Source organism: Canis aureus, chromosome 10, assembly GCF_053574225.1.
Source record: "Canis aureus isolate CA01 chromosome 10, VMU_Caureus_v.1.0, whole genome shotgun sequence".
Taxonomy (NCBI): Eukaryota; Metazoa; Chordata; class Mammalia; order Carnivora; family Canidae; genus Canis; species Canis aureus.
In genome coordinates this window covers 16,100,708-16,114,925 of record NC_135620.1, presented here as the reverse complement: position 1 = coordinate 16,114,925, position 14,218 = coordinate 16,100,708, and positions in this window count along the sequence as shown.

Sequence of the window (14,218 nt, the reverse complement as noted above, 5' to 3'; positions counted from 1 at the left end):
AGAAGAGAAACTCAAATTAAAACTCTGAAACATCGTTTTTTACTTCCCATTGTCAAAGATCAAGTTTATACAATGTGCTGGTAAAGGCAACAGAAAGCAGGGATTCCTATTTATGTTGATAAGACTGTAAGAGCAATTCTGCTGCAAAGAATTTGGCCATATCTGTCCTAATAAAAAATTATATTTGATATAGCAATTGCACTTCTAGGAAGTTATTCTACAGATTAACCTGTGCATATTGAAAATAAGACATATTGAAAAATATGTATGGTTTGCAGAAAAAAAATACTGTAACAACAGAAGAGGTCAGAAGGGCCCAGTTAAATGAAATATGTTACTTTGTTATCTTTGAATACTATGCAGCCATCAAGAAGAATAAGCCAGGGGTCCCGGTAGTAATATGAACTAATAAAGGGATATTCAGTTAAAAAAAAAAAAAAGAAAAAAAAGTGAAAGACACAGAACAGCATGCCTAGCATGCTACAAATTGTTTTAAAAAGAAAAAAATACATATACATATATGTTCAAGCATAGAAAACTTCTGGGAATATAGATTAAAAAAACCCTGGAGACAGTGGTGATCTCTGTGGACAGCAACTGAGTGCCTAAGGGATACTTCAGGTAGAATAAAGACTTGTCTTTTACCATTTACCTTTTAACATTAGCATTACCTACTTTTACCATTTACCATTTACCTTCTTACATTTTGAACTGCATCCTTTTGGCAGTGTTCCAAGTGTTCCTATTGAAGGGTAACTCCTCCCATTCCTATCCTTCAAGTTACTGACTGGATGCAGGGAAATAAGCTTTTCCAGGTATTACAATATTCCCTCCACATACTCGGGGCCCAACCTGGGAAACTGAGATCGTCAGGTTTTACTGTCATCCACACCCCAGAGGTAAGAGGAGAATGTGAAGTAGGAGGAGCTCCTATAAGACAGGAAGCAAAAAGAGAAACACATTCTGAGGCTGGGGGAGGAGCCAAGGAGAAAAGAATCAAAAGTAAGAGTGTGGTCATGGGGTCAAAACCCCAAGAGAATGGGTAGAAACATCCAGATGCCATCTGGAAAATTCCAGGATAGATTTCCTTGGTTCTTGTTTGTTTTTTGTTTTGATTTGGTTTGGTTTGGTTTGGTTTGGTTTGGTTTGGTTTGGTTTGGTTTGGTTTGGTTTGTTTCAGTGGGCTTGGCCTGAGGAATCGCTATGCCTCTTAGAGAGATCCCATGGTCCTTATAGTAATGGGAACCTATCTGAGCAGGTGGGCTTCACATAGCAGCACCAGCATCCTCAGGCCCATTTGTGACATGCTCAGGATCCCCCTTTTCCTCTAGACCACAATGGGGAGACAGAAAAGTCAATAGTAGACTCATAAGCCTGAAGAGGATGGAGGTAGTGCCAAGGAGAGTAGCAGGATCTTATGACCAGACTCAAGGCAGGAACTATGAACTCAGAAGTAGCTCCAGTGCCAGGCCAAAGGGACCCAGCAAGACTGAGTCCCTGCAGGAAGCACCAGCTCAGGATCCCCAGCACAAGACCTGGTCAACCACTCTGCCTCAGGGAGCAATGGGGGAACCAGCAAATAGTGTGTAACATAGACACTCCTCCTGCTTTCATGAGGACACTTGAAAAGCCCAGCCTTTAAGACTATTAGTTTGCCATGGACTGAAGAATATGTGTTGACACTCTACGCTAAGCTGTGATTTCTATGTTGTAGGTGGGATTTGTCCTCACCCTAAAACAAAGAATGCCTTGACACAAAAGATTGGGAGTCTCAAGTCATATGGGGATTGTAAAGTACACCGATTTCATGCATCTTTCCTCTTACATCAGTGTATTATTGTTTTGTTTGTTTGTCTGCTGGAAATCACCTAAAGTTCCATCAGGGATAAGAATATATATGGGTATATTTTGAATGTAATGTTATAGAAATCAATAATTTTTTATTTTTGTCAAGAGCTAATAAATATTGCATATTTGCAAATGAGAATTTATTTTCCCCTAGTTATTTGATAGATGGAAACTACATAGGAAGCATCAATACTTGCTCTTTGTTGGGATCCCCTTCTCCCGACCTTGAACATGCCACCAAAACTCCAGTAAAATCTCCATTTTTAGCTTCACCTGCTCTGAAAGCATCAAGTCATTTATCCAAAGCAAGGGCAAAGTGTGTGTGTGTGTGTGTGTGTGTGTGTGTGTGTGAAAGTTCTATACTTAATAGCCGCAAAAGTCTTCAGGTAAAGCAGCAATCAACTATTTATAATCTTTCAAATCTATTTCCAAATATACTATGAATATTCTTGGAAGCCCCCAAAGTATTTCTTGACTTGTATATTCATCAAAGTGCTGGAAAATTACACAAGAGCAATCAGATAAGGCAGTTAATATGGCTGGCACCAATGTGACTGCTTTACTCCTCCCTCTATGATTAATTACAACTAAATTGATGTTACCAGCAATGATTAATTTACATCTTAGGTGCAAAGTAAATGAACTAAGCAAATTGGAATTGGCACTAACAATTTCTTAAGCCTCAGCAAAGCACCCAAATCATGGTAAGCTATCATGCACAGAATAATTTCTCTCCCCAAAAATGGTTAAAAGGCATAGGTACAGACTTTATTTTTATATGTAGGTATATTTTTCTGTTTTTTGAAACGAAGCACAAATATAAAAAAATAAGCTTAGATCTCATTTTTGGCTTGGATATACTGCATACATGCATGTATGGTAAGGCAAATGTCTCGTCTCATTTACGCAGAGTAAATGCAAAATGTTTTCTTCCATCCTGATCTTTTAGTACTCATTTTAAGAACGTAGCCTGGGTTATATGAAGACCCAAACCCACACCTGGCCCACTTGTGTATATTCAGTTTTCTCTTACTACAAATGAAGAGAATTATAACTATTTTACAAAGCTGTTGAATGGATTAATAGCTGAGATGCCCTGACACGTAGCGGGCTTCTTGCAAGATCTTATAAGATGGAAGAGAGTAGAGGGAGTCTCCTAGAGGCTTCCCACTCCCTGCCAACGCACCTGCATGTTTACTTATAGATCCAAGTACAGAAGAAAATAAAAGCTTCAGGGAGGCTGTTATTTCCTCCAAATGAATTGAGATAACAGGAACATGTATGTAAGATGACTTTGTACTGAAATGGCATTGACACAGGGCATGCAAATATATAATCTCTTAGCAGAAGGAGGATAAAGTTCCAATCAGTCATATTTTGAAGAAATAGAGAAACATAGTTCTCAGAGACATTAATATTCGTCTAGGTGTAACACATGATTTTAACGGAAGAACCCTGGGAGAAATTGAAGCCTGAAGGGGCGGACTAGGAGCCAGGGTGAGGCTCTGGTTTGGAAAGTGCTCTCTTGATTATTTAAGATCAATAATGTGCATTCTCAGACTGCAGAATTTACAAAATTCCCTAATAATACCACTTAACCCAGTTGAATACCTTTTTTTGTTTCAAGCAAGATTTCTTCCAAAGACATGTTACTCAACGGAATTAAATGGGATAATCAGATAAGCTTTCCAAAGATTTTTGCTCTTCATTCCTTAGAGCACAGGCCATATTTTAGTAATTTATTCATTTCAAGCACTTAGAATAGTACCACCTGGCATGGAGGAGTTGCTCGATAATTCTCTGTGAAATCAATGCATGTTTTATTCTTTAAGAATCAGAATTGTTGGACAATTGATGGTTGTGAATAATGAATTTTTAAAAAGAGTCTATGACAACTATCTTTATCATTTTTAATTAACCTTTGACCACATTTTTTCATGACAAAGTCACATGTACATCTTAATTAAGGGACATAAAATATTGTTAGTGTCTATTATGTTTCTTTTAGGCACTTACAATTCTTACAGGTTCTTTTCAGGTGGCATCTTTTATTCATTTGAAAAGATATATTTTGATAGTTGTAAAGAAAATTATTAGGTTGGCTCTAAACCGTAGACAAGAGGTGAGGTGAATCAACTAAAATTTCTTTTAAGGAATTTATTGCAGTGGGGAGGAATACTCAGGGGGAAAATGAGCAAAGATCATAGAAAAGCAAATCAGCTACAAAATGTGAAAATATTAATACATTAAATATCTTATGACTTCATTGAAACAAATATAGTCTTGACAAGGATGGGATGATAATAAATCTGACCTTAACATCTACACTATACAGAGGGCTCTCTTGTCTCTGTTTCTCCTTCCACATTTTGCCCATCTGAGGGGCTCTACTATTGCCTGCCCCCTCACATACAATTATATCAGGGGCTTGAAGCACTCTCTACCAGCTCTTTCTGGAAACTTTTTTTTTTAATTCAAAGCAAAAAATAAGACCTTTACCTCAGTAGTTGGCTATATCTTTATTAAAGTCTCCTGCTTCAGTTAAAGAAAAAACTTACTGAACAAGATGGGTCTTGTTTCTTTTATCTTGTACCACTGAGATTTGCTCCTTTTTTTTTTTTTTTTTTGAGACTTGCTCCTAATTTAATTCCCTACATGACCACATACGTGTGGCTCTGTCCTCAAGAAATACAAACTTGAACAAGACTTACTGAGCACCTTTAGGGAATTTAAAATCTGATAAAGAACTTTATATATAGATATAGATATAGATATAGATAGATATAGATATAGATAGATAGATATAGATATAACTAGTCTCATGTTAGATGCACAAACTATGAGTTGGTTCTCTGTGCCATTCAGATGGTAAACCAAGTAAGTCACAGATCCAAAAGTTTAAAGTCTATCTCTTAATCTGGCATTTAATTCTGAAGTGAGTTGAGAGCATTCTTTTTATCATGTTTTTGTTATTTACACAGCTTGGTAAGTAACACATTTTTAAGGATACTGAGAAAGAATTAAAGAGGGAATGATCACACAAATCAAATACCATAAGTCAATGGTACATATTAGACCATTTAAACAATGTGACTGAGGAGAGAGTAGGGTTTATGTTTTAAATCTGTTTTATGGTATGTGTGGCTATATTTATGTATTTATGCAAAAGTCCTGTCTTGGGGTATTTAGTTTTTTCTTCTAAGTCACTCATAATTTTGGGAAACAGGTGAAGCTGAAAAGTAAGTAAAACAACTACATATGTCTTTGCCTTACCAGTGTGATGATATTATCCTTTGATCTGAATTTCATTAAGTTCTAACAGTTTTTACAATTCAGTGGTGAATACTTTATGTCGGGAAAAGGTCAAAGTTCTTAGTCTTGTCAAAGCATTGAGATTGACACCCTTCTTTCCTTGAAATCTCTCATAACATACGCATCTCTTACATCATTCCTAGGCTTAGGTGGCTATTTTTGCAGGTGTGCTTGAGCTTTCTGACATTTAAACCTCCAAGCCTAGAGTGAACTTTCAAAGCAAATTTCTAGAAGTTTATCAAAATATTCCCTACAATCAGGATATAAAACTGTCCACATGGCTTTAGTCATTGTACTTAGTAACCTACCAGTTATCTATAAAACTACATACTGCTACATTATTTATAAATATGTATTGGTTATTTCTTATAATTCTGGATCTGTTCTTTCTTCATTTGTTATTTATTTTTATATAATCAACCTATTTTTGATCATCAAATCAAATTAATATTTTCCTAAATGTAATTGAGAGCCAGGATTTTAGGAATAAGAAAGAAGTGTCTACACTCTCCTTCCTTCTCTTACTAATCTGCAAAAGCATCTGTATTTAGGATCTTGTGATAGTATCTTGGTGTTAACTATAGAAAGATTTGATGTTTAAGTTGCTATTATCCTGATTGCCCTATCTAGTCTTTCACATGTAACAGTAAATTGGGCCCACTTCACCCATTAATGATCCACAAGCAGATTTGACTCATTTCTTCAAAAAGCCTCATCAGTAAACAATTATATTTTTCTTTGACAATGGAGAACCAATCCCATGTTCTTTTTTTTTTTTTAATTTTTTTTTTTTTTTTATTTATGATAGTCACAGAGAGAGAGGCGCAGAGACACAGGCAGAGGGGGAAGCAGGCTCCATGCACCGGGAGCCCAATGTGGGATTCGATCCTGGGTCTCCAGGATCGTGCCCTGGGCCAAAGGCAGGCGCCAAACCGCTGCGCCACCCAGGGATCCCCAATCCCATGTTCTTATTTAGTCCAGAAGCTTTCACTCTCCCATTGAAAAAAAAAACAAAAAACAAAAAACACTTTCATGGACAAGCTTTGTCTTGGATACCAAACTGCTTCTACCCTAGAGACCAGGAAATAGTCACAACAGCTTTCTGGGTACCAAAGTTTCAAAGCAGAATGATTTGCTCATAAATTCACTGACTCGCTATGTTCTTTTTCAACTCCTGCTCACAACTCTCATAGAGAAGGAACAGCAATTTCAAAAACCCTAGTGCTAGAAAAAAAACTTGACTGACTCTTGCCAGAGTGCCTCTTAGAATGGGAAGTGATAGAAATCCAGGTTTAGGGAAGCCATTTTGGGGGCAGACAAAATTAACCCCAAGAGGGAAAGAAGACTCAATTTCATAAAGAGATGGTGTTTTCATTTTCCTGGGTGTCTGACAGATTTTATGCTTTCCAAATCTCATGCCTCGTGTGGCTCAATTTCATTTATCTTCTTTGGATTTAGTGAGACACCTGGTTGGTATACCCCTCTTCTGTGAGGAGGAACCGTACAAGCACCATACAGTCTTTGTCTTCCAACATTCTGTCACTTTTGGGGGGTGGAGAACACAAAAGAACAGACAATGATGTGTTCAGGGAACCCAAGCACAGTCTATTCCTTAGTCTTAAAAACAATTGTCTGCCCCTCTTATCTCTTCTGTCTTCACTGTCTCCTTTTTTTTAAGATTTTTATTTATTTATTCATGAGAGACACACACAGAGAGGCAGAGACATAGGCAGAGGGAGAAGCAGGCTCCATGCAGGGAGCTCAATGTGGGACCTGATCCTGGGACTCCGGGATCACGCCCTGAGCAGAAGGCAGATGCCCAACCACTGAGCCACTCAGGCATCCTTCACTATCTCCTCAATGGCACTGCCTTCCTGCCCTAGGTCACCCTAGCATAAGAGTTTAGTCTCTGTAAACAAACAGAAGAAACCAGGAAGAGAATTGATTTCAGGCTTTTTCTGCTTTGACCTTGCAACTCAACCATCCTAAGGCAATGTAAGGCAAAAGTCCAACTAACTTATTTGAGAATTGTAAAGAGAAAGATGCAAAGAAAACTTGATTTGAATTAATATATGAACAAGCTATATCACCTTGATAGTTTAAGTATATGTCTGTGACTTGCAAATAAAAAGTTAAAAAAACTATTGACTAAGGAAAAGATTATTGAAAATAACAAATGGCTCTTATCACCACGTCATTACCAGAGCCAAGTCTGATGAATAAGGTGGTGTTCAAGATGGGTAATTCAGTTTTGGGATCTAAAATGAGCTGTAACTATAGAGTAATTAAATTGACATTATTAATGACTTCCAAGATGCCTCTTAAATCAATTCCAAACCATGGAAGAAAACTATAGAGCTACCTAAAACTACTATGATCGACAGCTTTTATTTGCATATAATATTGCTAGTGATGTATTTCTTTACTTTTCAATAATATCAATGTGTCAGAATTCATTATTCAACAAATATTTTGCAAATTCCAATGTTTCAGGAACTATTCTAAGCACTAGAAATACTTCGGTGAATAAAACTAGCAAATTAGAAACCATACTTGCCTGCATGAAGCTTATGTTCTCATAGATGGAATACACAATAAGTAAAATAAGTAAATTATAAATCCTATCACATGGTGATAAGCACTATAGAGAAAAATAATTCAGAGGGAAGAGCAGGGTAGGAAGAGTGGGGACCAGGATGGAGTTCTAAATGTGGTGGTTAGATGATGTCACACCAATGTGACATTTGAGCAAAGACTTAATTTAAAAGAGGTGAGAATACAAACTATGTTCTCCTATTACTCAGTTACTCAGAAGATGCCAAAGGTTTAAAGTTTTTTCTCTGGACCCACCCAGGACAAAGACCAGACAAATTTTTTATTATACAACATATTCTTTTACTGAATTGCCAGTGGTTACTCAGATGTTCTTTGAACTAGTTTTAGTATCTTACTGGCTCTCATTAATGAGTAAATAAAATACACACACACACACACACACACACACACACATAGGTATTGTATGTTTGCATGGAAGTTGTGATTTTTACTTTTTATAAAATTAAATGTTAGCAATGATATTAAATAAGGTAACAAAAGAGTAAATTGAGAAAAAAAAAGGTCCATGAAAGTACCTCCCAAGGTACTCCCCATTAAGGTTTAAGAGATAGAAAGCAATTCACAAGGGAGTCACAGAAATGCCTAGAGACCCAAGAAGCAAACCAGGAAAGTGTGTCTCCTAGAACCCAAACAAAGATTGTAGTTAAAGGCAAAAAGTGTCAACTATATCAAAGTTGCTGATAAATCTAGTTAAAAAAACATAAACTTAAGGGTGCCTGGCTGGCTCAGTCAGAACAACATGCGACTCTTGATCTTGGGGTCACAAGTTCGAGCCCCATGTTGGGTGTAGAGATTACTTAAATAAATAAAACTTAAAAAAAAAAGAAATACAAACTTCATCATTGGATTAAGCAACCTAGTGGTCCCAGGTGACCTTGACAAGAGCACTTTTGAAAAAGCATTTGGAGTGGGTTTAAGAGAATGATGCTTGGGTGTTATACTGTATGTTGGCAAATCGAACTCCAATAAAAAAAAAAGAGAGAGAGAGAATGATGAAACAGTGGAGTATTATTCAACCATAAAAAGCAATAAAGTACTGATCCATGCTCCAATGTGGATAAGCCTGGAAAACATTTTGCTAAGTGAAAAAAGTCAGACATTTAAAATATCACATTTTTGTATATATACACGTATATGTACATGAAATATGTATATGTACATGTATATGTGCATGAAATATCCAGAATAGGTCAATACATAGAAACAGAAAAGAACACCAGGAGCAAACACATGAAGGGAGGAAATAGGGAACAGCTTCTTCATGGGTTCAGCATTTCCTTTGGGGCTGGTGAAATGTTTTTGGAACTAGATAGAGGTGGTAGGTGCACAAATTCTGAATGTATTCAATACCACTGAATTGTTCACCTTACAATGGTTCGTTGTGTCATGTGGCCCTTGCCTTATGACAAAGAGGGAGAGAATTAGTGATGAGAAGTTGCAGAGAGTAAGTATAGACATGTCTTGTATGAGAGACTTGCTGGGAAGAAAAAAAAAAAACAGAATTGTAGCTAGAGGAGGATGTGTGACCAAATGAACATTTTATTTAATGGAAGTAGGAATATGTTTGTAAGCTGATGGAAATGGTCCTGTAGAGGAGAAAAATGGATGATGCAGAAGAGAAAGAGGACATAGAAAAGCTATTCTACTCTTCATACATTTTGCTTTCATTAAAATGAAGAAGAAAAGAAGAAGAAAGAAGAAGAAGAAGAAGAAGAAGAAGAAGAAGAAGAAGAAGAAGAAGAAAAGAAGAAGAAGAAGAAGAAGAAGAAGAAGAAGAAGAAGAAGGTAGGAGGGGGAAGAGGAAGAAGAAAAAGAGGAAGAAGAGGAAATGGAAGAAGAAGAAAAAAAGAGGAGGAGGGAGAAGAAGAAGAAGAGAAAGAGGGAGAAGAAGAAGAAGAAGAAAGAAAGAAGAAGGAAGAAGGAAAAAAGAAGAAAAACCAAAAAACCTGGCTTTCACAATCCACTATACAATCCTAAACCAGATACTCCTGGTGTCTAATGCCAGCTCTGCTGCTATCTTGTTCAGTCTTCATGAAATCTCCTAAATCCTCACAACTGAAGCTTTCCCATCTGTAAAATGAAAGAACTGAACCAGATTATCCCTGAGAATACTCTTAGTCCCAGGGCTCTCTGATTCTCCAATACTCGTGGATTTGTTTTATTAGGAGACCTAAGAATATCTTTACGATGTCTATACTCTCTCCATAGTCATATCATTGGATCTCCTCAAACTTCCTTTAAAAAAAAATTCAAAGCTATCCTGATTTATAGCAGATTAAACAAATGGAACACACAAGATGAGCAGAGGACTGAAGATGAGCTAGCTGCAATCAGAGACATCTGGGTGGATTTAACACCACAGCTTTAAAACATCTGCATGTCGTTAGTCCCCCAGTTCTGGAAATCATACATTCCGAAGTCTGACAGTACTTTGGATGAGCGACTTGTATCCTTAAGCTGCAGATGCCTCGTTTTGGCAAGAAATCCTGATCAGCACAGGAAAGTGCACAAAGGAAAATAAACATCAGAACATTTCTAGCATGCAATGAAGCGCTATCTTAAGGCAAAAAAAAAAAAAAAAAAAAGCAGAAATCTAAATATAAATAATGTGGTTTTTATTTACAGACCACAGGTATCTGATAAGACCCTGACACATCAAATTCGATGCCCCAGGTGATTTTGACCAGCTTTCACTGTGGCTCTCACCAGTAGCCAGGTTCAGAATTTAGGAATCGGTTTTGACTCTCTTCCTCCTGGGGCCCCTTTGGTACATCCTTATTTTTCTCCAAGATTACTACTGACTCCATGTTATGGGGATCCTAGACTCTGAGAGGCTTGTCCAGTAATTCTGTGTGCCCCCCTATGTTCCCATTCCTGCCATGTGGCCAGTTAGTCCTTTCAGGAGGCAAGACCAACCTTTGCTAGATGGAGCTTTAAAAGCCCCAGTATTTGCTGGCAGGGGGCTTGAGGCCAGAGACTGGCTGGAGTAGCACTGCACAGGGTGGGAAGACCAGTCTTGCCAGGTGGCCTCACCCTTACTGCTTGCACTGATGAGTACCTGACCATATTGCCAGTGACACTTCTCATACTTCAGCCTGTATGACCATAATCATTTTTAAAATTCCTATCTTTTGGGGGATCCCTGGGTGGCTCAGCGGTTTAGGGACTGCCTTCAGCTCGGAGCTTGATCCTGGAGCCCTATTGGCTCCCTGCATGGAGCCTGCTCCTCCCTCTGCCTGTGTCTCTGCCTCTGTGTGTGTGTCTCTCATGAATAAATAAATAAAATCTTTTAAAAAAAAATCCTCGCGGGGTGGGGGTGACTGGGTGACCGGCACTGAGGGGGGCACTTGATGGGATGAGCACTGGGTGTTATTCTATATCCTGGCAAATTGAACACCAATAAAAAAAAAAAAAATCCTATCTTTTTAATGTGTCAGTGTCTTTCTTTATAGAGGCAGCAGTGCAGAGTCTGTGCTCAGTTTTGAGGTCAGAGCTGGGTCAGAAGGCCACAAAGTCTGGAGACCTAGAATGAGAAGGTCTGGCAGGTCCTTGCCATGACCTCAGCATACAAGACCAACATGACACCACTCTTTCCGTCTACCCTCCCCACTGTTCACCGGGTAAATGAAACTGAAGAGCAGGATTCCTTTCAGGAGAAGTCCTAGAAGGTGTTGGAAGTAAGAATGTAACAAGGCCTGGAAGCAGACCAGCAAGATCCTGAAATGGCAGCTCTGGCAACATAAAGTGGGAACGTTGCCTTTTAGGGAGGTTGGTTTGTTACCTGTGGTTTTATTCTGTGGGATCTGCCCTACAGAATCTTGACTAAATTCCATATTGGCAAGTAAATGATTTGGGAACATTTTGGTTTTTTATTTTGTTTTGTTTTTAAGATTTTATTTATTTATTTGAGAGAGGGAGAGAGAAGAGAGAGAGAGAGAGAGAGAGAAAGCATGATTTGGGGAGAAGGAGGGGAAGGGGTTGAGCAGGGAGCCCAATGCAGGGCTCAATCCCAGGACCCTGGGACATTTAACCAACTGAGCCATGCAGGCACACCGCATATTGGCTTTTTTTAAAATGCATTTGAGAAAGTAGTAAAGGCAGTGTCAGTGTTGTCACACAGAGAAATCAGCTCTATTCTCTTTGTTTTTTTGTTTTGTTTTTCTTTTTATAAATTTTTTTTTAACTTTTTTTTAATTTTTTAATTTATTCATGATAGTCAGAGAGAGAGAGAGAGAGGCAGAGACATAGGCAGAGGGAGAAGCAGGCTCCATGCACCGGGAGCCCGACGTGGGATTCGATCCCGGGTCTCCAGGATCGCGCCCTGGGCCAAAGGCAGGCGCCAAACCACTGCGCCACCCAGGGATCCCCGCTCTATTCTCTTTGGACAATGGTATGATTAATTGGGTTTCTGGAATTTGTCCTTGAAAGAAAGGAAATGGCAGACTTCTAGAAGATCATGTTGGTATATAAATTGTGTTTTATTGTTTAGTGTTCCTTTGCAAATTAGCTGGAAAAAGGACCTATTCTGAGTAAAATGCTGAGATATGATTAAGACTATTAGAAACATTTCTAAAAATTGTTAGTCTCTTTCATCAAACTGGTTAAAAAGCCCTGAATTGTCCAAAGGTAAGTAAAACACATTCAAAGAGGGGCAGTGAGACCCATACAGGAGACCAGAAAAACAGAATGTATCATTCACAAAATACTATCATTTAAAACACCGTTACACTCTTAGTTGAGTAGGTGTTAAAATTCTTAGACTAACAAAAGAGTATAGATCCCAAACTTCAAGTCAGTGATATTCAGCAAACTGGCTATAAAGTCCTATTGGCCTGTTACTAATAATTCAAAACAATTGAGCTAATCCAAGCTTGAAAAAAATAATTTGAAAAAAAACTTGTGAGGTCTAAATTGTTGCTCCTGACTCCTACTACTAACATAATACTTACTAAATGAGAGTTTTATAATATATTTGATCCTTAAGCTCCAAGTATTAACTAAGAAAGACTTTATTGGCCTCATTTGGTAGATGAAGTAGAGAGCAAGAGGGGCAGCCGGGGTCCCTGTGAAGGAGCGAAGCCCATGAGCACTGAGTTGGGAATGTGGACACAGGTCTCCTGATCTATTCTCAGGTGTGAATGATTGGATTTGCTTCTCTAGGAGGATTAAATTAATCAAATAATTTCTTTCTTGTCACTACTCTTCTATTGAGAACCAAGAAGACAGAATTTGAGAGAGATGTTTTTCAAGAGATTTTTATTTTCAATGTAATCTGGTAAATGATAAAATACCTGCAAGAATTACTGACCATGTCAAGGCTGCCAACAGCTAACATGAGAGGCAGCATCATTCAAGATCATTTGGCGGTGGTTTTTTTTTTTTTTCTTCGAAATTGTGGTGATAAGATGGATAAGGTCATTTAAAGATGGTGACATGTGGTATCCGTTAACAAATGCTGGGTCGTATTTAAAACATGCTGAGAGCAGCACAGAGGCAGGGACAAAATGTTCTCCGTGTTTCCAGCCTAATATCTCTTCCACTGTGTAGATTTCCATCAACTGGTTCTATTAGGTAAATTACATCTGACCTTTATATCCCAGTAAAGGTAAATGTAATTTAAGAGTTTATGAACATGGAAGTAGGGAAAATGGAAAGAGTCCACCGTGCAAAGGAGGGATTTTGAAATAATGATGCAGAAGTCATTTCCACTGGGGCAACCCAAGAAGAGCAAGAGTTTTGTTGTTTGTTGCTTTGCTTGGGCTTTCCCCCTTGAACCTAAATCTCAGAGCTGGCACCTCTGAGTAAATTCCTTCCTTTGGTCCAAGTTGTCCTTAGGGAATCATCCATTTTCCATCCAGTATGTATTGATAACAGCACAAAAGAGAGCAAAAGTGCAGTGGGACACATGTTGTATACACTGTACTGTAGGTGCCAGCATAGGTTTCAGGGGGAGGATTTCCTATGGTTTGTTGTTTGTTTGTTTGTTTGTTTTCTCCCAAAGGCCTTGAAAATATTCATAAGCTGCATCATAGTGTTTCTACTTTTAAGAATTTACCCAACAGAAATGAGATATACACCGATTGCTATAAAGCACTTCTTATAATAACAATTGGAAACAGTTAATGTCCCATAACAGGAGGATAGATAAATTATCATAGACCTTTATAATGAAATAAAATACAGCCCTCAGGTTTTACAGAGGACTCCCACTTTAAACAAGATATATATGTGGACTGAAAGAGAGAGAAAGAATCTAAAATATTCTCTAGAAAGTTAGCAGGTCTAGCTGAATGATGGGACTGTGGGTGATTTTCTAAACATTTCAAAGTAAAGATATATTATTATATTATTCTACTTCCTATAAAAGGAATATTTTAAAATCTTTAGAAAATGAAATTTATTGTTTTATTTATTTATATTTGTTTATATATGCTTTAGTATG